At 34.8% G+C, this 27954-nt stretch overlaps 1 long non-coding RNA gene across 1 annotated transcript in view; it reads left to right on the top strand.

Annotated features, from left to right (window-relative positions):
• Window positions 1-4957: 4957 nt before the first annotated feature.
• LOC103100616 (uncharacterized) overlaps window positions 4958-27954 on the top strand; it is a 64921-nt gene continuing 41924 nt past the window's right edge. The window contains exons 1-2 of the long non-coding RNA XR_008913765.1: window positions 4958-5266; window positions 8380-8430. This is a non-coding gene — a long non-coding RNA (uncharacterized LOC103100616). The remainder of the gene's footprint in view (window positions 5267-8379; window positions 8431-27954) is intronic.

The raw sequence follows: 27954 nt of genomic DNA, 5'->3' as shown, positions 1-27954 counted from the left end.
TGTTGGGGGTCATTGCATTGCCACTAATGGAGGACTCCATTACCTTCAATTGTACCTCAGTATATCAGTCTCTGTGTACAGTGGTTCTGCTCCTCTCACTCTGCATCAATTCCTGGAGGTTGTTCCAGTTCCCATGGAATTCCTCCACTTTATTATTCCTTTGAGCACAATAGTATTCCATCACCAACATATACCACAATTGGTTCAGCCATTCCCCAATTGAAGGGCAACCCCTCATTTTCCAATTTTTTGCCACTACAAAGAGCGCAGCTATGAATATTTTTGTACAAATCTTTTTTCCTTATTATCTTTTTGGGGTACAAACCCAGCAGTGCTCTGGCTGGATCAAAGGGCAGACAGTCTTTTAGTGCCCTTTGCACATAGTTCCAAATTGCCTTGCAGAATAATTGGATCAATTCACAACTCCACCAGCAATGCATTAATGTTCCAACTTTGCCACATCCCCTCAAACATTCATTACTTTCCTTTGCTGTCATGTTAGCCAATCTGCTAAGTGTGAGGTGATACCTCAGAGTTGTTTTGATTTGCATTTCTGATTATAAGAGATTTAGAACACTTTTTCATGTGCTTTTTAATAGTTTTGATTTCTTTAACTGAAAACTGCCTATTCATGTCCCTTGCCCATTTATCAATTGGAGAATGGCTTGATTTTTTTGTACAATTGGTTTAGCTCTTTATAAATTTGAGTACTTAGACCTTTGTCAGAGGTTTTTATAATGAAGATTGTTTCCCAATTTGTTGCTTCCCTTCTAATTTTGGATGCATTAGTTTTGTTTGTACAAAAACGTTTTAAGTTGATGTAATCAAAAATATTGATTTTACATTGTGATTTTTTTCTAGCTCTTGCTTGGTTTTAAATTCTTTCCTTTCCCATAGATCTGACAAGTATACTATTCTGTGTTCATCTAATTTGCTTATAGATTCCTTCATTATATTCAGGTCATTCACCCATTCTGAATTTATCTTGGTGTAGGATGTGAGATGTTGATCCAAGCCCAATCTCTCCCACACTCTCTTCCATTTCTCCCAGCAGTTTTTGTCAAATAGTGGGTTTTGGTCCCCAAAACTGGGATCTTTGGGCTTATCATAGAATGTCTTGCTGAGGTCATTTACCCCAAGTGTATTCCACTGATCTTCCTTTTTGTCTCTTAGCCAGTACCAAATTGTTTTGATAACCACTGCTTTAGTATAGTTTGAGATCTGGGACTGCAAGTCCTCCTTCCTTTGAAATTTTTTTTTCATGATTTCCTTGGATATTCTTCATCTTTTCTTCCAAGTGAACTTTGTTATATTTTTTTTTTCTAATTCAGTAAAAAAGTTTTTTGGTAGTTCAATGAGTATGGCAGTAAATAGGTAAATTATTAATTTTTTTTAATTAATTCATTTTTTAAAGTTGTGTTTCATATTCTTTCCCTGAGAAAAAAAGTATATTCCTTTCTATTTCCATTCTGTTTTCTCAGAGTTTATTATATAAAACTTTATTCATTTCCTTAATTTCTTACTTATTTTTTGGTCAGATTTATATAGTTTGGCCTATTCCTGTAACTCATTGAAGTTTTAATTTAAGAATCTCAATACTATATCATTTGTTACATATAAATTTAATATTCATATTACTTTATTATCTATGGCACCTTTTAGCAATATGAGGCTTCCTTTCTTATCTCTTAATTAGATCTATTTTTTTGCTTTTGCTTTGTCTGAGGATATCATTACTAACTCTGTTTTCTTTTTCTTCAGCTGACACATAATAAATACTGTTCCAGTTATTCATTTTAACTGTATGCTTCTCTGTTTCACATGTGTTTCTTGAGCACAAAATATTATATAATTCTTTTTTTTTAACATACCATTCTGGTGGTATGTTCATCATATTTATATTCACAGTTATGATCATTATGTATTTTCCTCCTCCTCCTCCACATTCTTCTTCTTCTTCTTCTTTCTTCTTAATCTTCTCTTCTTCCTTCTTCTCTTCCTTCTTCCTTCTCTCTCTCTCTCTCTCTCTCTCTCTCTCTCTCTCTCTCTCTCTCTCTCTCTCTCTCTCTCTCTCTCCCCCACTCTCTTTTCACTCTATCTTTCCTTAAAAGTATAGTTAGATCCTTCATGAAATGTGTGATATCTTGCACCCTTTATGTATCCTGCTGAGACAATTTTGAAATGTATAGATATTAAGTATGGAGTCATTTACTGGGGAGATAAACATGTTTCCAAATGAATAAGAAGGAGGATTGTGGTAATTTGACGCTAACCTGCACCCCTTTTCTTTCTCTTGGTACCTTGAGATAAGCCTTGGATTTTGAAAGAAAAGTTTCGTATTGAGTTTGAAAAAAAAAAACATTCTCTCTTTGATTGGATTAAGGACAAGGGCTTATTTATAATATCTGCCAACAAACTACTCAACATAAGGGGGATGAGTGCACACTCTGGTTGGATGGCAGAGGCCTTGTGGCTCCCTGGCACCCAGAAGATTCTTACTTCTTGTCCCACATGACTCCTGTCATCTGGAAGTCTGGCCTCTTATCTGAACAGAGGTTGAAGTCTGCCAAATTAGAAAGATTTAGAAAAGTCAAGTCACTGAAAGTATAAATTTGGGTCTGGAAGGGAATTAGATCTCTTTAGTTAGGAGTGTCCTTGGGAATGGCTCCAGAGTCTGTTGGTAAAAGAATGCCCAGTCACATGTTGAAAGAGGTCTTCGCATTCTCCAATTTGCTCTTTTAATTTATTTAATAAATATTTACAAATTAAAATATAATCTCTAGAGAATTGTAATCTGAACACTTTCCTCCAAGACTTTATGTTCTCTAAGAACAGAAACTCTTATCATCCTATCACTCATAGAATATAATATTTTATATGTGGTGAAGAGCCAAATAACAATTAACGGAATAACAGTTTGGGATATGAATCTATGTTCAAAAATCCCTATTCTACCACTACCTAGGAAAATTATTTGAACTATCTTAATCTTTAAAGTGAGTTTTCTTACCTACACGATGAGATGATTGGACTTGATAACCAATGTACACTTTTGCTAAAAGTGTATAAAACTACTGAATAATTCAATAAAGAAGAATTCATATAATTGGCATTTTACACATAAAATCACTTATTATAACATTTGTAAATACCCACATTCTCTGGAATCTTTCAAATATTTTTCTCTTCTATTTTTAGACAAGAAATGCTACTTATTGATGTTAATATCTGGATGTAAAATAATTTATTATATTGTAAAATGCATGTATGTTTTAATTTCAAGGGCCATTAGATTAGACGGGAAAGAGCAACTGTCCTTGTATAATCTTTCAGCTTTAGGCAACAGAAAATATTTAAAGAAGCAATAAATCTCTCGAGATCATGTTGAAGACTTCATAAATGATCTGAAATGGAACTTGAGAAAGGTCATTGAGCCTGAAAATGATGCATGGAATATCTATTATCAAAACTTTTCTAATGATGGCCACTTAACCTTTACAAGTACTCATATAAGAATCATAATATGTCCATCCTTTGATTGAGTCCTAGAGCTATAATAACCTTAAACCTATTTTTATTACATTTTATTCTCAGAAAACTGAAATTTTCTGGCCAGTATTTTTAATGGTTCACCTATTTGTAACAGTTTCAAAACAACTCTACTCTTTTGATAAAGATGTAGTTAAACTCTACTACTGTTTTCTTAAAATATGAATACATTAAAATTACCTTCAAGATATAATAAATTTCATATGTTTTCACCTTCCATTTTTATTTTACCCATTATCTTTGTCATCATTAACTATTCTCTGAAAGTGGCCATTCAATAGTATAAAATACTGAACACTACTATAACTTAGAATGATTTTTTTCATTCAAGAAAATACCTATGGATATAAATAGAAGTGTTAAATCAACTGTTCTTCCACTCATATCAAAAGTGTCCAACAATTTATTCTTCACAAGGTCATTTTTGTTTGTTACCTAGCATGTCATCTAAAAGGTAGTTACAAATTGATTGAGGATTTTCCCCCCAGCATTTTTAATAGTATCACTGTTAATCTTTAATTTCCCAAGTTGAATTTTTCTCCTTTCTAAAGGAGAACTATTTTAAGATCTCATATTCTTAAATCAACAAGGAATTCTAAAGTATAATGGAAAAGCAAAAGAAATTTTGCTTTGGAACATGTCTTCTGTGTGAATAAAAAGAAACTATAGTGGCAGAAACATAGTTAGCTATGTCACCGTTTGTTTTAATTGCTATTGTTAATTGGTCTGTTTTTTGTACTAAAAAAAAGTCTGATAATTTATCTCCAAAATGAATTATGTGAACCCAAATGGGTACCCAAGATGATCCATAGAAGTATAAGAAAAAGTATTACATGAAAAGGAAAAAAAATAAGATGTAATAATTTTTATTCCTGTTATTTTCCCTAGACCTCTTAGTTTGCCCATTTGTGAGTCATGTGTCATGCATTCTCCATGAAATATCTAGAAAGAAGAATGGAATTACCATAATATGTAGACCTTAACGCTGACATCCACATTTATTCTCTGTAGTATATTATGATATATCGTAGTATGTGTATGCCTGCTTAAGTGGATCTAAATATATTATCTGATTTTGACTAAACTGACTCTCAAAAGATGTACAAGTAGCTTAAAGAGAATCTCACAAAGAAACTATGAATTGAATATAATACTATTGACATGAACTCCACTCAACAAGGCAATGGCAGAACTTAAATTCCAAATGTCCACTGATACAAAATAATGACACTAATTTTTCAGTTTTATCTACAAATTATGCACAGGCTTTGATTAAATTCTGCTAGTAAATTTCGATCTTCTCAGACACTTTGTGTATTCCTCATTCTAGCGGACTCACCTCATTAGGTAGGAAGTGACTGAGTCATGTGATTAAATGGCCACGTGACAATTCCGTTCCTGACCAACAGAAGTCCGGGTAGGTTAGGTGGCTGAAATTTTGGGCTATAGGATGGGGACAGAAGTAAAACCTGGCTAATTAGACTCCGAGCAGGAGGAAAGAAACTTGAGTTTCTTTCTACCAGAGTAGAGTAGCATGGGATTCTCTTTTTAATTCCATGACCAGAGCTTCTCTCTCTCCTCAGCAGGCACTGCGCAGTTATCCAAACTGGCCAGCCCAGTTGGCTGATTGAGCTCTGGCAAGAAGCCCCTTGCAGACCCTTGCCCTGGGCTGTCATGGTTTGACCTGAGGCATACCAGGGAACCATGAATTGAAGAGGTATAATAGGACTTGGAGACTTTAGTTATAATGAGCTCTCGTTCTCTCTCTCTCTCTCTCTCTCTCTCTCTCTCTCTCTCTCTCTCTCTCTCTCTCTCATTCTCTCTCTCTCTCTCTCTCTCTCACTTTCACTTTTACTCAGAAATAATTATGAATTAATATAGAGTCTTTAAGAAAATTTTAATCATTACAACTTAAAAATAACTTTTTTAACAAATGGTATTATATTTACTGAAACATTTTTGTTAGGAATTTTTTGTTTTGGTTCCAGAAGGGAAAGTTAGCGTTTGTGCTATTAATAAATAAAAAATATTTTGAAATATTGTTTCTATTTCTTCTTTAATTTTCTATTTCTCTTTTTAAATTTTGTTTTGTTTTGCAACATTAATAACATTAGAAAAGAAATGGATGTGTGCAATTTAGATTTCTATATCATCAAGTGGATATGTATGCTTATATATGTATTATATGTATATGCATGCTTATATATTGTGCTAAAATGTATAAGGAATATTAGCTTAAAAGGTCGGTGAAACAATTTTAATATTCTTCACATCAGTGAGACTGCCAGTGTGTTCTGATATACACACATATATACACATACCTATATATGTATGAACATATGCACTTATATATTCATTTACTTACATTCACTAAGAATATACAATAAAAAAATAAAGTCTACTGTTTTCAATTATTAGACACTACAGCATACAGTGAAACAGTGGTAAAAGATCTGAATTTGGAATAAAAGTGGCTGGATTCAAATCCAGGTATGGTCAATTACTCAAGGCAAATGTTGTATGTCGAAAAGAACACAGGACCAGTCAGCATCTTGTTTCTGTCACTTAGTATTTCTGTGACCTTGGTCAAGTCACTGCATGTTTCTAGGCTTAGGTTTTTATCATTTATAAAATAAGTCTATTAAAAAAAAAAAAGATGAACATCAAAGCCCCTAGTGCATCTGTGATTCCAAATGTTTCACTTTGGCTGAGCACTTCATCTCTCCAAGCTTCCATTTCTCCAGTTGTAATATGAAAATAATGATATTAATAATGATACGATTACATAGAGTTATCATTAGAATGAAATGAGATAATGAATATAAAATGTGGCACTCACATATAAAAGCAACATTTCAAGAGATAGTTAGGTGGCATATTGGAGAGAATGGTAAGCCTGGAGTCAGGAAGACCTGAATTCAAATCTAACCTCAGACATTTACTAGTGATGGGACTCCTGAGCAAGTCACTTAACTTGTCTCAGCTTGACAGTAAATCAGATGGTATGGTTCAATAATCCTTCATATAAATATATAGATATAGATATAGATACACTTTTAATTTGTTAACCATCTACTTATCAAAGTGCTCTGAGTGGTCAAATTTGCCCTTCAGGAAGGGAGCTGGAGGCATCTGGGTCCATGACCACCAGGGAGAGAGTGGGACTAAAGGTCAGATTAGAGTAAATTCTCTGGGCTCCCTCCTGCATATGGCAGGAAAGAGACATTGGCAACTAGCTAGGAGGCAGAAAGGGAAATAAAACATCTTCAAGAAGGCAGGGAAGAAGGAAATATCCCAGTGGCATAATTGGTTAAATAACTCTAGGAATTTTTCCTCACTATAGTGAATAATGCAAATGTTTTAATCTTATCAGTTATTTTAAATATTCTATTTCCAAATCACCTTTTTGAACTCAGAACACAGTGAACTGTTTGAATCATTTCTGACTAATGCTAAGAATGACAGAACTTCCTCTGACAAAGGTTTAATTACTCATATTTATAATGAGCTAAATCAATTGTACAAAAAATCAAGCCATTCTCCAATTGATAAATGGGCAAGGGAAATGGATAGGCAGTTCTCAGATAAAGAAATCAAAACTATTAACAAGCACATGAAGAAGTGTTCTACATCTCTTATAATCAGAGAGATGCAAATCAAAACAACTCTGAGGTATCACCTCACACCTAGCAGATTGGCTAACATTACAGCAAAGGAAAGTAATGAATGCTGGAGGGGATGTGGCAAAGTAGGGACATTAATTCATTGCTGGTGGAGTTGTGAATTGATCCAACCATTTTGGAGGGCAATTTGGAACTATGCCCAAAGGGCGACAAAAGAATATCTACCCTTTGACCCAGCCATAGCACTGCTGGGTCTGTACCCCAAAGAGATAATGGAGAAAAAGACTTGTACAAAAATATTCATAGCTGCGCTCTTTGTGGTGGCCCAAAACTGGAAAACGAGGGGATGCCCATCAATTGGGGAATGGCTGAACAAACTGTGGTATATGTTGGTGATGGAGTACTATTGTGCTAAAAGGAATAATAAAGTGGAGAAGTTCCATGGAGACTGGAACAACCTCCAGGAAGTGATGCAGAGCGAGAGGAGCAGAACCAGGAGAACATTGTACACAGAGACTAATACACTGTGGTATAATCGAACGTAATGGACTTTTCCATTAGTGGCGGTGTAATGTCCCTGAACAACTTGCAGGGATCCAGGAGAAAAAAACACCATTCATAAGCAAAGGATAAACTATGGGAGTGGAAACACCGAGAAAAAGCAACTGCCTGAATACAGAGGTTGAGGGGACATGACAGAGGATAGACTCTAAATGAACACTCTAATGCAAATACTATCAACAAAGCAATGGGTTCAAATCAAGAAAACATCTAATGCCCAGTGGACTTAAGCGTCGGCTATGGGGGGTGGGGGAGAGGAAAAGAAAATGATCTATGTCTTTAACGAATAATGCTTGGAAATGATCAAATAAAATATATTTAAAAAAAAAAGAATGACAGAACTGTTTCACTAAACTTTCAAGCTAATTTATTATGCATTTCAAGCATAGCATTACATTCACCTAACTATAGTGCTTTATGGAAGATTCATGAAAATGTTTCAGTCATTCCTCCAAAACCTATTTTTCTCAATCTATATATATTTGTGCAGTTGTTTTCCCTGTTGTACTAAGTAGAAAAGAAGAAAATGATAATTTTTAAAAGAACCTACTATGTGCCAGGCATTATGCTAAACTACAAATATAATCTCTCTTGATACTCATAAGAACTCTGGGAAGTAATGTACTGTTTTATGCCCATTTTATAGTTGAGAAAACTGAGGCAAAGGGAAGTTAATCTGCTTGAAGAGAGTGACACAGTAAGTATCCGAAGCCAGAATTGAACTCAAATTATACTGACTGTAAGTAAGCCAAACACTCTCTTTACTATGCTACCTACTTGATCACTTTCTATAATGCTTACCATTAATCCATTGGGAGGATTGGAAGGCCAGTAGAGTATATAACAATGGTCAAAGTTCTGGACCTGGGGTAGGGAGTGATATGGATTGGATTCCAACCTCTCACACTTAGATGTATAGCTGTAGCCAAATCAATTAGCCACTTTACATATCAGTTTTCTAATTTGTTTTAGTAGAATAATTATTTGTAATACCTATCATACAGAGGGACAGTGGAAATCAAATAAGACAGTATTAGCAAAAAAAGAATCAAGTGTGAGTTGTCTTAATTAAAGAAGACAGGTACTTGTTTATTGTTTATTTTCTTTTATTTTGCCTTTCCAAATGGGTTAGAAGCTCTTTGAGTTTGATGATCACACAGTCAGTGCTTAATATTCCCCAACAGACAATGTTTTTGATTCACTTTGAGAGTATTCAACTGGATATTGTCCAGAATAATGCTGGATTTGGAGTCCTGGATATGAGCTAAATATAGATGATAGAACATTGAGCTTAATCTAATGAAATTCTATAGGGAAACACAGAAAATCTTGTGTTTGGGCTAAAATAAAATAGTTTCACAAGAGCAAGATACAGTAAGTATGCTTAGATAGCAATTTGATTAAAAAAAGGAAAAGATTTTAGTGAATTATAAGCATGATAAGAACCAAGTGAAAAGGCATTCAAAAAAGCTAATGGCATTAGACATCAGGTAAAAGTCTAGCTAATGCACCTAAGATGGCTCAATGGATAGAACAAAGGACTTCAAGTCAGAGAAGCCCTGAAATTCTGCCTCAGAAGTTCCTTAGCTAAGTTACCCGAGACAATTCATATAACTTCCTTTGCCCAAGTTTCCTCATCTATAAAATGGGAATAATAAGACCACTTATCTTTTAGTATTGCTCTGAACATAAAAAGAGTTTACCTATATAAAGTTATTTGCAAATCTGAAAATACAAAATAAGTGCTAATTATTATTATTATTTATTGATTAACCTTAAGCAGTATTAAGAGAGGGATTCTAGGGGTAATAAAGTCATAAAACGTTTGTCCTCTGTTCTAACCAGATTATTACACACACATTATATATATTACTTATGGATAGTATAGTTTAAAGAGGACATTGAGAGTATGGAGAATATTCAGAAGAGGGTTATCAGGATGAAGGATAATCTTAAGTCTATGCTTTATGAGAATCATTTGAAGTAATGTCCATTCTGGGGACGATGGGGAAAAATAGCCTAGTTCAGTTATTTGAAGAGATGTCATAAGGAAGGACGATTGGGTTTGTTCTGCTTCATCCCATAATAAAGAATCAGGATATGTGGATGAAAGTGGCAAAGAAGCAAATTTAGGCTTAATATCAGGAAGATCTAGACAATAATGATATTTCAAAAGTAGAATCATCAGATTGCATTAGATGGTGATTGATTACTTGTCCCTTTGCATGTCTTCAAGAAGAGCTAGAGAAGCATCTATTGGGAAAGTTTTAGAAAGGAATTATTTTGGGTATGGACTAGATCATTATTTCAATAATTTTCAACTCAAAAATTCTGTGGTTCTGTGCCTTTGAAATACCAATTCTGTCACTTCTTAAGTGACTTTGAGCAAGACACTTAAGCGTCAGTTTCATTGTTTATAAAATGAGTAGGTTGGAATAACTGACCTCCAGGTTCCCTTCATGCTCTAAATCTATGATCTCCTGGCCATTTGATGATATGCTCACATAACAATTTGAGTTCTGCACCCAATTTTCTTCAGTTCAGTGTGGAGTAAAACAAAAAGTATTTATTAAAGCCAAGGTCAATGACCACTACAGCTTTGTCTCATCTTACCCATCTATTAGTGACAACACTATTGAGATAATTAATTTTTTGTATTACTCAGGGTCCTTTGTGTCCTTGGAACCCTAGGCAGCAATTTTTATAATCTTCCTGTAACTAATACTACATTTATTGCACCTATAAACCTTTTTGATGTATTCTTACAACAACAACAAAATTACTTTTCAATTTCAATTGCTTTTCGAGGTCCTTTTGCAATCCTTAGAAGGTTTCATTGAAAAGGAAAGTGTCACCTAAGTTAATGCCACAGAGTGGATTCTTTTTGAAGCAACAGCACCAAGTTAGGAAGCTTACAGATGCCTTTGAGAGGCAGAGAAATTCTTTAAACCTCATGCTAATGTTTCAGAAAGCATTCCTGTTTGGTGAGAGATAGAGAAGAAAAACTTGCATTGTTCTATCCTTGCATCTTAAAACTACACACTACTGAGTCTGTGAGGGAAGAAAAAAGGCTTTTCTTTCCTGCTTTTATTTTTGTGAAATAAGTTTCTTGATTTATGAGAAAGATAATTCTTTCCTGAAAGAATTTTTGACTCAGTATTAACATCAGCAAAGCTACTGCATATTATAAAATAGACTGAAGAGCAACAATAGATTGCCTATTTCTTTTGACATTTTTCATTCTTGATGGAAAGGTGTGCTGCCTGAGGGCAATATTACAGTTCTCCAAAATCATTCCTCATTTCTATTTGGAAACTTGCTCTCCATAAACATAGGCTGTTACCTGGCTGAGTGTGTGTGATTGAAATATGGTTGTTGAAGGTTCCCCCCACCTTATGCCAAAATTCTGCTTCATTCCTTTGCCCTTTTGTTCATTTCTTACTAAAATAGAGGAGAGTCCTGGGAAATCTAAAAGTATATGAACTGTAAGGAAAAAAAAAAACTAAAATAATGAATCAAAGCGAAATGCAAAGACTAAGAATATTCTTTTGCTTCTGGAATAAGATGCCTAGGGATTCAGACAACTAAATAAGATTATTTGGCATCTTGTCTATCTATATCTATCCATCTGTCTCTCTGTCTCTCTGTCACTCTGTCTCTCTGTCTCTCTGTCTCTCTGTCTCTCTGTCTCTCTCTCTCTGTCTCTCTCTGTCTCTCTCTCTCTCTCTCTCTCTCTTTCTATCTATTATCACCTTGAAAAATAACTCATAACTACCTGAGTCATTCTATTAGAGTTGTGTTTAATCAGGATGAGGGAGACAAGGCACAGTCATCCCACAGTCTCTCCACTTTGGGAGCACTGTCTTAGGAAAGACACTAATAATGAGAATTTCTACTAAACTAAAAAAAAAAACAACTTGGGGATATATATATATATATATACTTTAGGAAGTAAAGGCTTGGAAAAGAAGTATAGGCAGAGGCTAGGGTGTCTGGGAGCTGCCTAGATAAGATACAAGAAACAAACAAAAAAAAAAACCAAAGGCAGTTAAGATTTGACTGTATCTGTTTATCCTAAATGTTTGAGGGCAGTCTGTTCAGTCTGGGACAAGGGTCAGTCTGGGAGTTTCTTGAAGACAGATTATCTTCATCAAGGGTCAATTTGGGATTTCATAAAACAAAGTTGACACTATCTACCTATCTGTCGGCCTATTTGTCTACCTGTCGGCCTATTTGTCTACCTATCATGTTTCTCATCTCAATTTATAGAAATTGCACATATAATTATCATTACTCATATATTTTCTTCTTTATCATCACTTTGTTTTTGAAAAATATGAATTACCTAAAGATGTTATTGGTTGATCTGAATTTTTGTCATATTTGAACATTCTTGTACAAACTCACTGAATAAAAGGGAAAAAAAAACAAAAAAATTAAATATAATTACTTTTACTTTCCTTATCAAAGAAATAAGTACAGCATGAACTAATGCCAAGGCTGGGAGGACATTTCATATTCATACTGCATCTCATATCATCTGTAGGTGTGCCACTTCAAAATCAAATTAATTTGAAACTACTGATGCATGTGATAAGAAAGAGTGCTTTCTATCAGATATGCCGCCACACTAGAGACTTCCCAACCACACTTAACAAGTGTGCTAGGGCCTACCTGACTAGAGGTAGAAAATGTGGTATGACTGGAGGAGAACTGGTATGGTAGAGCACAATATGATATAATATACAGGGAGGCTATGGCTCTGAAAAGAAAGAACAATAATAACCAATTTATATTTCCAAAATATAACTTGGTAATATCACTAACAATAATAAAAACTCTTTTATAATTAAATATAACATATGTCTATTAGTATCTCCATTTTATACAAGAAGAAATTGATATTGAGTGACTTACCAAAGTCTACCCAGCTACAAATTCACTGAATTAGGCTTATAAGGTTGATTCTCATAATTCCAAATCGAGTTCTCTTTTATATTTGTCTAATTTATTGAACTTGTTCAGAAATGAAATAAGGCAAGACCTGACAAAAAGCATTTATCAAGCACTTACTATGCACTAGGAACTGTGCTAAGTGCTAACAATACAAGCACAAGCAAAAAGAAAGGCAATTTCAGCCCTCAAAGAAATTTCATTTTAATATACATAAAAGAAAGCTAAAATGTTGAAGGAAGGGCAAGAAGATATCCATGTCAGGACATGATATAGCAGCAGAGAAAGTCAGAAGTAGACACAGGAAGAGAGTGTAGGTTAGCTGGTCTAAGGACTTTTCCTTTACATAAAGCAGCCAAAGGTTAAAAAATCTGGCTAGAAGAGAGTTGTCTTTCGCCTTCTCCACTGAACTTCTCACTTCTCTGGAACTAAACCTAGACCAAACTGTTTAATAAATTAAGTGTTCCTAATGTTCCCATTCTCTGAATTCTATATCCTTCTCCTTTCTAGATAGCACTTCTTCATCTTAGGCACAGTGCTCTCTTGCTAATTGTTCCCACAACCTATAATAACTTTCTTTATTAACACTAAAGCATGTATGTCAAAGTAACAACTTTGTCATCATCTAGGAACCCTGAATGGGCTCTTGGCTTATATTAATTAAGTACAAATCTTGATCACAGAGTAGTAAATTAATTTGTTTTGCTTGGGATCTCACCTGGATTCCTTGATTTTTTTAAGGAAAATCATACCCCTAAAAAGTTTAAATAATTTTCTGTCTAGATATTCCAAAATGTAGATAGCAGGGTCCTTTCTCTTAATGATATGCCATATATAATATAGATATCAGCTTTAAGACAGTTTTCATTTCAATAACCACTAAAATACATAAAGTGTCAAAAACTCATACATATATATATATGAAAAAACACAGGAAAATAAAAAAAACACTCAGCCACTGAGGGATTGGTATACTAATATTTCTATTTGATTTCCATATTTACCATTAAAAGTTCTCACAACAATATCATGGACTCTTAGCCAGATAGTACTTCATTTCATGGCTTTAATGCTTCATCTGCTCCTATAAGTTGGTTGTTAAGGGAGTCTTCTTCTAAAAGGATGCCCACTGACTCTTGAATTCATTAATTCTCAAAATTCAGGATTACTCACTGTAGGCCCATTATTGGCAAGCCTATGGCACATGTACCAGAACATGCTGGAGGGGGCTGCTCCCCTCCCCCTCTCCACATGTACCTAAGGACATTTCTCACGTGTCCATCCCCTCTACCCAGCAGCCCAATGGGTGTGCTTCTTCCCTCTCCTATCTGGGATAAGGGCAGGGAGGGGTTCACATGCAGTGTGAAGGTTACAGTTTGGGTATTTGATCTCTAAAAGGTTAACCATCACTGGCCTAGGCTATTGATATCCATTCTATAAGAAACATGAAAATAGAAGAAAGCATTCAGTTTTGGAATATCCAGAAACACTCCAATTAGATTCACTTGAATAAACCCATACTAGTCTCCATGTAGTTTATACATTCTGAAAATTATTATTTTGGGTTCCTGAGGGTAGATGAATATGTGAAGAAGAAATCTCTTTTGATTATCACTCCATTTTGAAAGTACACAGAAGTATGAATGTACCAAGGGACAAGAAAAAAGGTAGAAAAGGATGGAATATTTCACAGTTTACTTTTATAGACCTTTGAGGTAGCAGCTTCTCTGGCTAGAGTCCATCCCCCCGTCTTAAGTCATCAATCATAGTGAACAGAGCCCCAATCACTGAGGACAAATCAGACACTTTCCAGGGTACATGTCTAACTTCCTAAGAACTACTGCTTCCAATAAAGTTTGTTTCTTTAATATTGTCCATTGAGGAATTTTTTTAATTGATCTGGTACTGCTCAAATCACACCCCTTTTAAAAACATTACCTTCCATCAGATAAAATTCTGATTTAACAGGGCTCTACTTTAAGGGAAGAAGTATAATTCTAGCCATAATATGAGGGAAAAAGGAGATTTTTAGCACTGAGACCTTGCAGAAATTGCATCGTATATAGTCACCTACTTTGCCAAGAAGAAAACCTTTCCCCTCAAGACACATATTTAAAATGAAGACTTCATTTTCTTTTGTTCACATTTGACCTATATAACTAATCAATGTCTTTGTGAACTTCACGTTGGACTTGAAAAATAAAATAAAACTCCATTAACTATGAATTCACTAATTCTCAATTTATAAAAATGGTGATAATAGTTGAGGTGAAGTTAACATGCTTAAAAAATCTTTCACAATGAGTAAGGCAGTACCAGAAAAAATGATAATGCTAATTCAGTTGATAACCTGTGTCTTAATGGCCTAAGGGCATTCAGTAAGACCTGCACACATACACACACATGAGAATTAAGTCAATCTGTGAGATTCATTATGTCAAATCTGAATTAATGTTTTTGCAGACAAATAATATGTACATGCAAAATGTGTAATCTTCATTGTTTTCTTCATAAGCTAAGAGTAACCTTTAAAATCTTTGAATATCTATCCAATAGGCACATGGAACATACTTCCCAGACAGAAGTCCTTGAAATCTGAACAGGTTTTTATTTAGTTGGTGGTTAAATAGCTCTTAAGAGACAAATTGCATTTATATGTGCATCAATCACTTAAATGTGTTTCCTTTAGGAGAGTGTACAGTTTGTTTTCATTATAGGATGAAAGCATCATTGCCAGATGGGCTGTTTTTAACCCCCTAACAGCTTGGAGTATTTTATTGTATATATTTATTTATTTGTCAATTTCGTAACCTGCTTGTGAAATGATCGGCATTTTGAATGATTTTCTACTTCATAGGGATGGTAATTGATTCTGGTGATATTGGGTGATTAGGAATAATTGGTCTTTCCACACGTTAGCAAATAGGAAATTAAAAAAAAAAACATATATATATGTATATATATCACTCTGTTAAAACTTAAACCCTTTGGTTTAAGTTAGACTATCTCATACTATGCTTATGGATACACCACTTTAAGATTGCTTCCTCCAGGAAGTCTTTTCTCATCACTCCAAGCAGCAGGAAGTAATAATCTCTTCCTGTACTCAGTTCTTCTGGCTCCTCTACTTTCCCTTTTCTATTTCACTTAACTCATAAAAAAACTCCAGTGATTTATACACATATATTATCTCTCAGTAGATAGTGCTTTCTGAAGGCAGGAAACTTCTCTTTGTATGATTTTTCTATTCCTTGCAAAGCATTACAAGTAGTAGGAACTCAGTACTGGCTGAATGAATGAAGGAGTGTATATTGTCTCTCTAGATTAAAAACAAAACAAAACAAAAAAACAACCTTTTACCTTCTATGTTATAATTGATACTGTAAGTTCCAAGGTGAAAAAGTGGCAAAGGCTAGGCATTGAGGGTTAAGTGACTTACCCTGGATCACCTGGATCTCAATCCACTGAGGCACATAGCTGTCACCTCTAATTAGCTTTTAAACCCCTCTTACATGGTGTCTAGTTGTCATACTTTGAATTGCATTTCTGCAAGACCCATTATAGATATAGTGTGTAATTTGAAATCTGGTACCTTTGAACTACATTTCCCAGGAGTCTACTGACTTCCTGTTGTTATGTGCTGTTGTAGACAGAAGATAAACTGGGAGGAGTTCTGTGTCTAGGCCTCTCTGCTTCCTGTTGGCAACTGTGGTGGAGTGGGCTGTTTGAACAGGTAGATTAGCCATGGGCATGTGGTTTTATTTTGTTACTTCTACTGATTATTAATAAGTCTTATAAAAGATAGTATTTTAATTATTGTATATTAATTTTAATCTTTACAATAGGCATATGTAGATAAATATTTAAGGAGGTATATGCATACACTGGGCAATTTATAAATATAACATGCTCTATTATGTTAGTAAAACAAATGACATATAACTTTCATCACATAGTACCTCTTATATATATGTATATTATACTAAATATTCAAAATGCTGCTGGTAATGGTATGGGTTTATAATGTTTACCAAACCAAGTCATGTCTTTCAATGAAAAAAAATGAAGCATAAGGCTGAGTATATGTATTTGAGAGACAGACAGCAAAACACAGAAAGAAGTACAGAGAGAAACAGAGACAGAATGTATTTATTGGGAATTTCATAAGTGTAGCCTATATAATCTCATATTAGCATTATAAATGTTTTATATGACTTGTATGAGGGCTTTTAATATTAAAGATTGAAGATTTTCCTATTGACTGTCTTGATTTGTAATTTTTAGAGCCCAAATCATCAATCAAAAAGCATTTATTAAACCTTTATCGATACCAAGCATTGTGCTAGGCATTAGAAATTCAACCCCCCCCCCAAAATAGTTAACAATCCCTAAGATCAAGGACTTGATAGTCTAGCTTAGGGAGACAACATGCTTACACAGTATATCAATATATGCAAAACAGATGTGGAGAATTAAGACAGACTTTGCCCAGTACTTAAACTTGAGCTCAGTCTTGGATTATGTTATAGTCCCATTGCACTACAAAATGCAAAATTTTGACCTTCAACATCTTAACAGTTTGCTTAAAGACTTTTAAAGTGCCTTTACTCAAACAAAGACAAATCAGCACACTCCACCATTTAATGATTTATGCCACTATGTGTTACTCTGCTATTCACAATGTATAAGTGGAAATTTTTGTATTCTTTGGACTTCATCTCCCAGCATTGTTTCCTCCTTCCAAAATTCCCTTTTCCTTTTAGTGTACTTATATTGTTAGGTTGTTTGTATATAGTGGTGGTGGCATGGCACAAGTGGAAAACTGGGGAGCTCTCTCTAGACTTTTACTTTCCTTTTGCTTCAAGTTAAATATTAATAAATAGTGTTAAATATAAAACACTTGGAGTATTGAATATTAATTTTTAAAATTTACAACAAAGTGACCTTTGAGTTTGTTAGTGTTTTGTCCATCTTGGAATTAGCTTTTATTTTATTTATGTGTTTCCTTGTGATAGTACACCACTATGGACACCCCACTCCACCTCCGCTCATTCCCCAGTGGGCATTGCAACCTTTCTGAAGGCAGGGAATTGTTGTTTTTGTATCCCAAAGGCTTAGTATAGTGCTTTGCAAATGAAAGTATTTTGTGAATATTTTCTGAATTGAATTTGCTGGATTTGCTGCATTTATTGCCTTAGTGTCATGATGGAGAACCTTTTAGAGGGATGGGTGATATGAGAAATGTCCTTAGGCACTTGTGGAGAGGGAGAGCAGAGTAGGTTGGCCCTGGGTCCCTCTGGCTTTCTAGAAAAGAACTCTTGTGAGATCTATGCTAGGGAAAGAGTGTGTGTGTGCCCATAGAGGGGGCTCTGAGTGACCCCTATTTTTGCCACCGCAGCCATAGTGCATTCTGGAAGCCTTGCTAATTTCTAATTTTCTTGTATTTGCCTTATTTAAATGATAAGATCCAACAGCTATGTAGATGTCATGCTGAGGTAGAAATGCTCAGCATCCCTGGCCTACCAGAACAAATTGGCAGCATCTGTCACTTTTGTTCTAGAGAATCGACTGCATTCTAAAGAATCATGCTGGGTTTATCCTACCATTTCAAAACATATGAATTTAGTAGCTAATTCTTGGTACTGTTGAATATACTCCAGTAGGGTAGAAGAGCTATCAAATGAAGGTGCAAGTTTTGTGCTTTATCCCTTGTCATACCCTGACTCTGTTTTACTAGGAGATTATTGTCCTATCATCAGAAGTAGATCAGACCACAACCAGGCCAGAGCTAGAGCATAATCCCCTAAAAGAGGTCTCCAAAGTGAAATAGGTGGGTAATATTGGTGAAATGGTTTGTGGAAGTGATGAATCCTTTGGTTACACCACTGAAAGGGTAGGCCTGACAAGCAGCTTATAGGCCCCAAACACTATCAGACTGGTTGACCAAAGTTAAAACCATTAAAGATAAGGTTTATTATCATCCAAATGAAAGAGGATGGGAGGACCAGGACCAGAGGAATCCCTATTCTTCAAATTCTGGACACTCCTCCCACCATTGCTATAGGCCTCACAGGAAGCCTTCTTCAAAGTCTTCTGGCTGCCTTTCTCTACACTATCTATAAAACCCTCACTAAATAGCTATCTTACCTAACTGGTCCTCCAAATTCATGTTGGACAAGTTTATAGTTTATCAGTAGGATAGCTTTGAACTCTTGGTGAGTTCACCCTCTTAAGCCTAAGCCCAAGATGGCTTCTGGCCTTTCCCACAGACAGGCTTTACTGGGTTGATAGCGGTTTTCTTCTCAGGCATCAGGAAACACTCAGGACACAGGAATGCAAGAACACAGGTAGATGATAAATATGGAGACAGATTTGATAGGATCTCACACCAGATACCAGGATCGCAGGATCACAGGATAGAAGGAAGCTTCAGCTTCCCAGGGAACAAGGTAGGCAAAACTCCCACTTGGCTCAGACAGACCAAGCCACAGGAAGTTACCTCTCCCCAAAGGAGAGGAACCAAATGACTCCCAATTGTCTCATGGTGCCTATTCTTCTCTCTTTCCCAGACTCTAGAATAGAGTCTATAAAATTTTGTGGCATGTGGCAAAGTCTCTCTTTGCAAACTCTTGCATTGACTCTCTTTTGCAGCCTTTCTTTCTCTCATTCTTTCTCACAAAAGTGAGGACATCAGACATCTTTGGGTCTCAAATGACACCTCATGTTTGTAGGAAAATTGGTTGCATTCCATTTTCCTTAGGATAGTTTATCTCCATCATCATTTCAGGACTCATATACACAATCTTGATACCATTTTCAAATCTTCACTTTCCTTCACCAAATACTCAACCAGTTGAAAAAATTGTGTTTCAAATTCCACAATATCCAATATCTCTTATATCTGTCTCCATTGGCACATCCATCACCCTAATTTAGACCTTAAGTAACTCTGACTTGCACTATTGAAATATCTTCCTAATTGGTCTCCCAGTCTCAAGTATCTCTCCACTTTAGTCCATCCTTCACATTGCTGCTAAAGAGGTTTTCTTAAGTACAGGTTTGAGCACATCACCTCCCCTTATTCAACAAAATCTAATGATTCCCTATTGATTCTAGAATGAATTACAAATGCTAGACGTGGCATTTAGAGTCCTTCACAATCAAATTAAAGTTTACATTTATAGTCTTATTATTTAACACTTCTCTTCCTTCATTATAGTCTCAACAAACTGACCTTACTAGTCCTTGTACCAAAATGGAACTAAGGTATCCAGAAAAGAATAGAAAATTAACGTATGATAACATTCATTAAACAGAACCATGTGAAAAAGAGAACTAGGAATGGAGTTTTACTTAAAGATTTTTGTTGAAAATTAGGACATTAATGCATTGCTGGTGGAGTTGTGAATTGATCCAACCATTCTGGAGGGCAATTTGGTACTATGCCCAAAGGGCGATAAAAGACTGTCTGCCTTTTGATCCAGCCAAAGCACTGCCGGGTTTGTACCCCAAAGAGATAATAAGGTAAAACATACAAAAATATTCATATCTGTGCTCTTTGTGGTAGCAAAAAACTGGAAAATGAGGGGGAGGCCATTGATTGGGTAATGGCTGAAGAAATTGTGGTATCTGTAGGTGATGGAATACTATTGTGCTCAAAGGAATAATGAACTGGAGGAATTTCGTGTGAATTGGAAAGACCTCCAGGAACTGATGTAGAGTGAGAGGAGCAGAACCAGGAGAACATCCTACACAGAGACTGATACATTGTGGTACAATGGAATGTAATGAACTTTTCTACTAACAGTAATGCAATGATCCAGAAAAATTTGGAGGGACTTATTAGAAAGAATGCTATCCACATTCAGAGGAACTGTGGGAGTGGAAACACAGAAAAAAAAAAACTGCTTGGTCACTTGGGTCGATGGGGATATGATTGGAGTTATAGACTTTAAATGATCATACTAGTGCAAATATCAATAATATGGAAATAGGTCTTGATCAAGGACACATGGAATTGTGCGTCAGCTATGGGAGAGGGGTAGGGAAAAGGGAGGGAAAAAACATGATTCTTATAACCATGGAAAAATATTCTAAATTAACTAATTAAATGAAATTTTCCCAAAATAAATAAATTAATTAAATTAAAAAAGAGAGATTTTTGTTGAATTATATTTAGTGTTTTTGCATTATTCATGACAAATATCTATATTTAGAAAAACATAGAAAAAAGAAAAAACATTATGTTTACTGACTGGTTCATTTACTCTTTCTTTGCTGTACCATATATATATATATATTTTTTTTTTAAACCCTTACCTTCCATCTTAAAATTAATACCATATATTGGTTCCAAGGCAGAGGAGTGGTAAGGGCTAGTCAATGAGGTTAAGTGACTTGCTCTGGGTCTCACAGCTAGCAAACGTCTGAGACCAGATATGAACACAGGACCTCCCTTCTTTTGGTCTGGCTCTCAATCCACTGAGCCAACCAGCTGCCCCTGTACCATGTGTCTCTAGATAAAGAATCTTAAATCTTAAACAAGTTAGTTTGCATCACTAGCTACTTTGACCTAATTAATTGAAAAATTGTTAACAGTTATTATTTACAAGTCTGATCTATCTTTCACAGCTTTACAAAGAGTTTTTTTAATAATCACTTTTTTCACTAAAACATTGTTATGAGAACAAAAATGATTATACAAGTAATAAAATATATTTTTATTCCAAGTTCACCTCATCCTTTAACAGATTTTCTTTTTTGAGTATGCATTATAAAAGCTAAATTGGAACAGTAGGACACATAATTTAGAAGGCATGTCTAAATGAATAGATGAAGGAAAAACATTTATTAAGCACTTGTTATGTGCCAAACATTACATTAAGCAATAGTGATAAGTATAAAAAAGAGTGAGATTGTCCCCAATCTCAAATTTATAGAAGAGAACAAATAAGGGAGTCATGGACAATAGGAGGTATGGAAACGTTAGATGGTGAGTGAATAAAATGACATCCTTTCTAACAACAATGTCAAAATTATTTTTATTATAGTTCTATGACTATAAACGTGTGTAGGTACTAGAGGCATTGTAAGGGGAAAACAGTATGAAAGGTAAATGCTCAGAGAGCAAATAATTGGCCATATATATATGGAGGACTTACAACTTTCTTTACTCATGGGGAATATGATCAAAATAATTTGGAGACCACTGTTTTAGAGAACATGCTAGCTTTTCAATTTTGTTTGTCAGTTTGATTTCTTGACACTGTCCTGCTGAGATCATAAAATCTGGCAAGAGTTTTCAGCTTTCTATCAACCAGTGAGTCCTACACAGAGCCTCCATGAATCCTCAGGCTTTAGATGCTGAAATGATGCCACAAAACATGCTTAAAAAAAGTATTGCTCACATATGTGAACACAACTAAGAGGCTATAAAATAATCAACCTTACATTTTTAGTAAGTGCTAATCTGATTCATATTCATATACACACATACTGTGTGAAGAATATGGGGCAAGCATGATTACTTGTAAATTTAGAAACAAAGACTATTGGGTTCATAGAAGTTCAATGATTTACCCAAGGTCCCAGAAAGAAAGTAAGTGGTAAAATTCTTTTAAGTGAACAATCTGAGTTTTCTGATTTCTAGTCTAAGGCTCTTCCCACTAAACTATACAGGTGATGGTGAAGACAATAATTTTTCAACAGTTTGGTTACTAATTTTACTACAAACTTCCAACCAAACATCCACAAGTCCTACTTTCAAACTCATTATGGCATGGGATACTAAGTTCTTGAGCACTCTGCCAGTAGAACTTAAGTTCTAGTAAGTTCTCCCATTTTGGAAAGGCTTCAAACATCACCATGTTAACGAACTGAGCCTAGTTGGAGGATGAATCCCCACTAGTATTTTGCCACAAGGTGATGAATATTTTTATCAGTGGAAATCTTTAAAATGAAGGGAAAAAATTTTAAATGATCCTTAATCCTATGAGCCTGTCCTGTTTATACTTGCACAGTAATAATAATTAGAGTGATTGTGGGAAAAGTGCTAAAAAGTATATAGTTTTAGACTACGTCTACATAGTAATATAATTAGAAGACATTTAATTGTAAGATTATTACCCAATGAACAAAAATGCTAGAGCCCCATTGAATTGAATCATACTAAAACTGATATTCTAAAAAATCTCAAATCTCAAAATAGTTAACAGGAATAACAACATTTAAACATTTTTACAACATTTGGTGCAAAAAAGATGACAAAAACGTAAATTAAATGGAAGGATGGCTTGTTTTTCATAAAAAAGCAATGCATTCACACAAAATTAATGTAATTATAATTTTATAGGAATCAGATGATTAGGAAAAGGATTTTGCAAAAGGTTCTCTAATAATGGTCTGATAACCAAAAGGAACCAATTCTAATACATAATAACAAGAGCCAGTTCCCAATAGATAAGTAATTAAAGGATATGAACAGGCTTTTTTCAAAGGGTTAAATGCAACTTTTCAATAGACATATAAAAATGCTCCAAATCTCTTATAATTAGAGATTTATGAATTGAAATGCCTCTGAAATTCTACCTCAAACCTCTGAGTGGCAAAAAATGGCATTTGTTGAAGGACTTTGCAAAACACACACTGATGCACTGTTGTTTCAACTGGGAATTGAAACAAAACTCACAAAGTCACATAATCTTTGGTCACCAATAACACTAGCAGGCTTTTATCACAAAGAAAAAGGAAAATTTAAAAATGTACAAAAATAAATGCACCAATTATTTTCATTGTAGCAAAGAACTTGAAAATGAAGGGTAGTCTATTAGTTGGTGAATAGTTGAATAAATTAGGATATATGAATGTAATGGTACATAACAAGTGAATGAAGCATTCTTTAAGTACTTAAAATGGGTAATGCATTGTAGAGAGTACTAGACATACAACAAGAAAAATAAGTTTATTTTCTTAAAGAACTCAGATTCTAACATACAAGAACACAGCATACATGGAATGTTTTAGCTGTAAGTTAGATGGAAAAGTCCCATTGTCTAGATCCTATATGCTGACTGCCCTAACACAGCCATTTAAAAAATGGTTTCTCTTTCCCCTGTATTCCAACTATCACAGGATGGCATTTGGTGAATGGCTTCTAGTAGTCACTATTCTCCTCCACCAGGAATCAAGCTGCTTGGTGTCTTCTCTAGCTGGCCACTTCAGTTGGGAATCTGTAGGGGGAAGAGTGTCCAATCACCAGGAGAAAGATGTAAGTCCTTCCTGAGGAGCGAAGTCTTGACCAGACCTTTCCTTAGGCTGTCTCAGGATTTAGAGAGAGCTAACTACCTCTCTCTGACAGAAAACTCTTGCTCTCTCAATATTCCAGAATATCTGCTGAAGCCCCTCCCCTGCTGTGGCTAAGTCTCCATCAATTTCCCAGACTGTAACTCCAGTTCTAGGGTTTGAAACCTCTATCACAGTTTTGAGAAATAATACAGGCCAAAAATTAAAACTACAATTCAATGAGTTAATAAGAATTTATTAAGTATTTACTATGTTCTAAGCAGTAGGGGCACAAAGAAAAGGAGATGCAGGACTGCTCTGAAGGAGCTCATATTCTGAAGAAGACAAAATATAAACAAAAGATATAGAAATAGCAGAGAGAAGGTAACTTCAAAGGAAAATTCACTACTGCCTTGTCAAACAAGAAAAAGACCTTCTTAGTGAGGTCTTGTGGAGAATTGTGTATCGGGGAAATGTAAGCAGATAGTTTGATTACATGTCAGTCAATCAATAAATACTTCTTAAGTACCCAAAATAAATAAATAAATAAATAAATAAAAACGTAGATGAACTGTTAAAAAAAAGAAAATAACCTTTTTTCAGAAGGTGTTATTTAAGCTAAATCTGGTAAGAGTCTGGTAAGAGGACAAGGAAGAAGGAGAAATATTGCAGATTTTAAATTTCCTACAAAGTGGATATATTCAAACGTGGAGATTAAAAGCAGCAACTAAAGTTCAGTGAAAGAAAGAGTTACAAGGAAGTATAGATCTACTTCTATAAAAATCACTTTTGCACTAGATCTACTTCTATAAAAATCACTTTTGCAACTAAGTGGAGTGTGGATTGTGGAGAGAAGCTTGAAAGAGGGAGACAAACCAGAAGGTTGCTATAATAGTCAAGATGAGAGATGATGTGAGCATGAAATTGGGTGAGGGCTTTGTCAGTGGAGAGGAGTGTAACTATTTGAGAGACATTGTGAAGTTAGAAATGATAAAATTTGGCAACAATTTGAACAAATGGGGTAAATAAAGGAAGTTAAAGAAGATACAGGTTGTAAGCCTACATAACTGGGGTGTTAGGGGAAAGGGTGATAAGAATGTCAGAATTTTTAGATCATTTCTACATATTAATGTGACTATATATGTGGTCAATCATGATTTGGAAGTTCAAAAGCAAAGAAATTATGTGACAAAAGATAATTTTTTTAATATCTAATGTTAGAGACACTGGTGGGACATGTAGATTGAGATATCTAGACGAAATTTAGTGATATAAGATTTAGCTCAAGAGAAACTCAAGCTGGTTGACTGGATCTAACAATCAACTGCATCAAAATAATAATTAAGCTCAAGGGAAGTGATGGAAATATCGAATGAGATACCATAGAGGGGAATAAAAGAATAGAAGGGGGCACCCAAATTATGGGTATGACAAGAATTAAGATCCAATAAAGGAGACTCAAAAGGAGTAATCATATATATCAGAGAACTGTGAATGAGCAGTATCATTAAAACATAGAAGAAAATATATAGGAGGTGAAGGAAAACAACAGCCAAAGACCACAGAAACATCAAGAATAAAGGTCTTGAAGAGAGAAAAAGAAGAGGAAGAAGAGTCACCAAGTATACATGGTTTCTTTAAAAGTTTGTGAAGGGGGAGGAAAATATGGCGTGATGTCAGATTAAGTAAATATTTTTGTTTTAGTTTTAAAGGGAGAGAAACAGACAGAGAGAAAGAGGGAGATGATGATTGATGATAAGAAAGGAATGATGATGTATTTATAAGCAAAAGAGAATAAGTTAGAAGACAAGAGAATAAATAGGAATGGGTATGGGGGAATAAGTGGAAGAAGCCTGGAAGGCTTTATTAAGCCTGAAAGGATTATATATAGAGAGCTTTGGCTTGGCAAGAAAAGCCATGACTTATTATTAGACTGAAGTAAAGGAGAAAATGGAAGAAGATGTCTAAGTAATGTGAGATGAGGAGGGAAAAAGAAGGAACCTATAGAAAATAAGTCTTTTTTTTTTCAGTGAAGTATCAAAGATAGCAAATCCCTCACCTAAGAAGTTAGAGGAGGAATATCATGGGGAAAGTGAGGAGTCACTAAAAATTTAGAACATCTGGTAAAGAAAGGAGACTACTAAATTAACTTGGGATGCATAGAATTAACTCCTTATTATGGTACAGATACATTTGAAATTAAATAGAAAAAGTTTGTAGTGGATCAAATCTAGTGATTTCCTGGAACTTCATTAAATAGCATATAAATAAAAGGAAAGATGGAAATAATCTAGTGTTACAGTTTGCAAGGTAAGATCAGAGATAGGCCAAGGGACCAGGGGATATGATAGTAGAAGATAGTGTAGAGTTGAACTTTGTTGGGCAGGAAAGTGTATCCAGATCACAGATGATGTCTTGAGAAAGAATTGAAGTATAAAGAGAATAGAGGTGTTGCTGAGATTAAAGAACAGGGGCAGTGTTAATCAGTAAAATAGGAAAAGTTGGAAGATAAAAATAAAACTTTTAGATAAAGAAATTTTGTACTTGGAAACTTGGAAATGAAATTTCTGGATGATTGCAAGATATGGGTATTACTACATCTCTAAGTGTAGGTGAGGTGGAGTAACAGAAGAATAACTTATTTCAGTACATTAAGGAACTAGTAAATTGAGGTATGTGAAGAAACATCAGTATGTATGATTTGGGGATAAGAGGAAAAAAAAAGAGAGAGAACAAAACTAATGATTGACAAAAAGCCAATTAGGGAGCAGTCCCCTTTGGAGTGTATATTCAAAGTAAATGCATTCAACCCCCAGTTCAATTTCACTACATCCCAAAGTTCATTCTATATCTTTTGGTGCAGCATGTGGTTTCTGCAGGCTTCTTTATGGTACCTTCCCCAACAATTTACTTTCTTGATTTGGGGAGGTAGCAAGTTTCTTATCCTAAAATTACTCTCAAACAAGAAAAATATTTTTTATAAATCTAGAATTCTATGACAATAATACAGTACTCCCTGAAGAGGGTGTTGACCAACACCCAGATCACCCCGAGATACATGACTGAGTTATGAGGTAAATAAATCAATTGTGAAAAGAAATTCAAAACCATAAATAAAATAAATAAATAAAAGAGAAAAGTAACTTCTGGATGAAAAATAAAATATGAAAGTCTCATGCGCAAAAATTTTAAGTAACAAAAGAACAAGTCCATAACAGGTCCTTGAATCAGGGCCCAATTAAAATGATTTATGTCCCACAAGTCTGTAGTAGCAATTATGGACTTACCAAATCATCAGCCAAGATTACAGAAAATTGCCATACTATGAAAGAGAGAGAAAATGGACTAGATTTTGAAGGAGAAGGGAAATATCATTCCCTGGTCTGATTTGACCTTTGCTCTCAGGGATAGTGGAGTTAAAATGGCTGCCAAACTGAGGTATTTGAAGTCTGGATCTGGCACAATGGAATCCTGCATCTGAGGGTGTCAAATAGCTGCTTCCTCAAACCCCAAAATAAATTCAAGTCTCCTGTCTTGGTACAGAATCTCATCAATCCCAATGTAATCGGTTGATTTCCTCTACCTCATGTTTCTAATACCATGCAGTTTAATTATGTTCTCCTTTGCACTGTGCAGTGGCTCTTTTGTGATTCCTTCTCCTGGAATCAGATACAATCATTAATCAAAGTCTCAGAATATTTAATAATCAATGGCAGGTTTCTGTTGTCTAAAGCTTTTGGGTGAGTGTTGACATTAGGGCTAATGGACATTTTAAAATTATCATAGAGCAAAATTAAAACAAAACAAAACCATTAATATTGGTAACATGTGCTTCAAGTACAAAAATGAGAGAAAAAAGAAAATTCAAATACTTTATTGCAAATACAAGGTAAAACAATAATAAAATTAAAAAAATTAAAAAGTATATAGTTCACATTCCATGAAAAGGTGTCAGCCAAATAGAGGCACGATACAAAGGTTTCTCACC

Source organism: Monodelphis domestica, chromosome 7, assembly GCF_027887165.1.
Source record: "Monodelphis domestica isolate mMonDom1 chromosome 7, mMonDom1.pri, whole genome shotgun sequence".
Classification (NCBI taxonomy): Eukaryota; Metazoa; Chordata; class Mammalia; order Didelphimorphia; family Didelphidae; genus Monodelphis; species Monodelphis domestica.
Note: the sequence above shows the minus strand (reverse complement) of the source record. Positions and strands in the feature narration are given on the sequence as shown.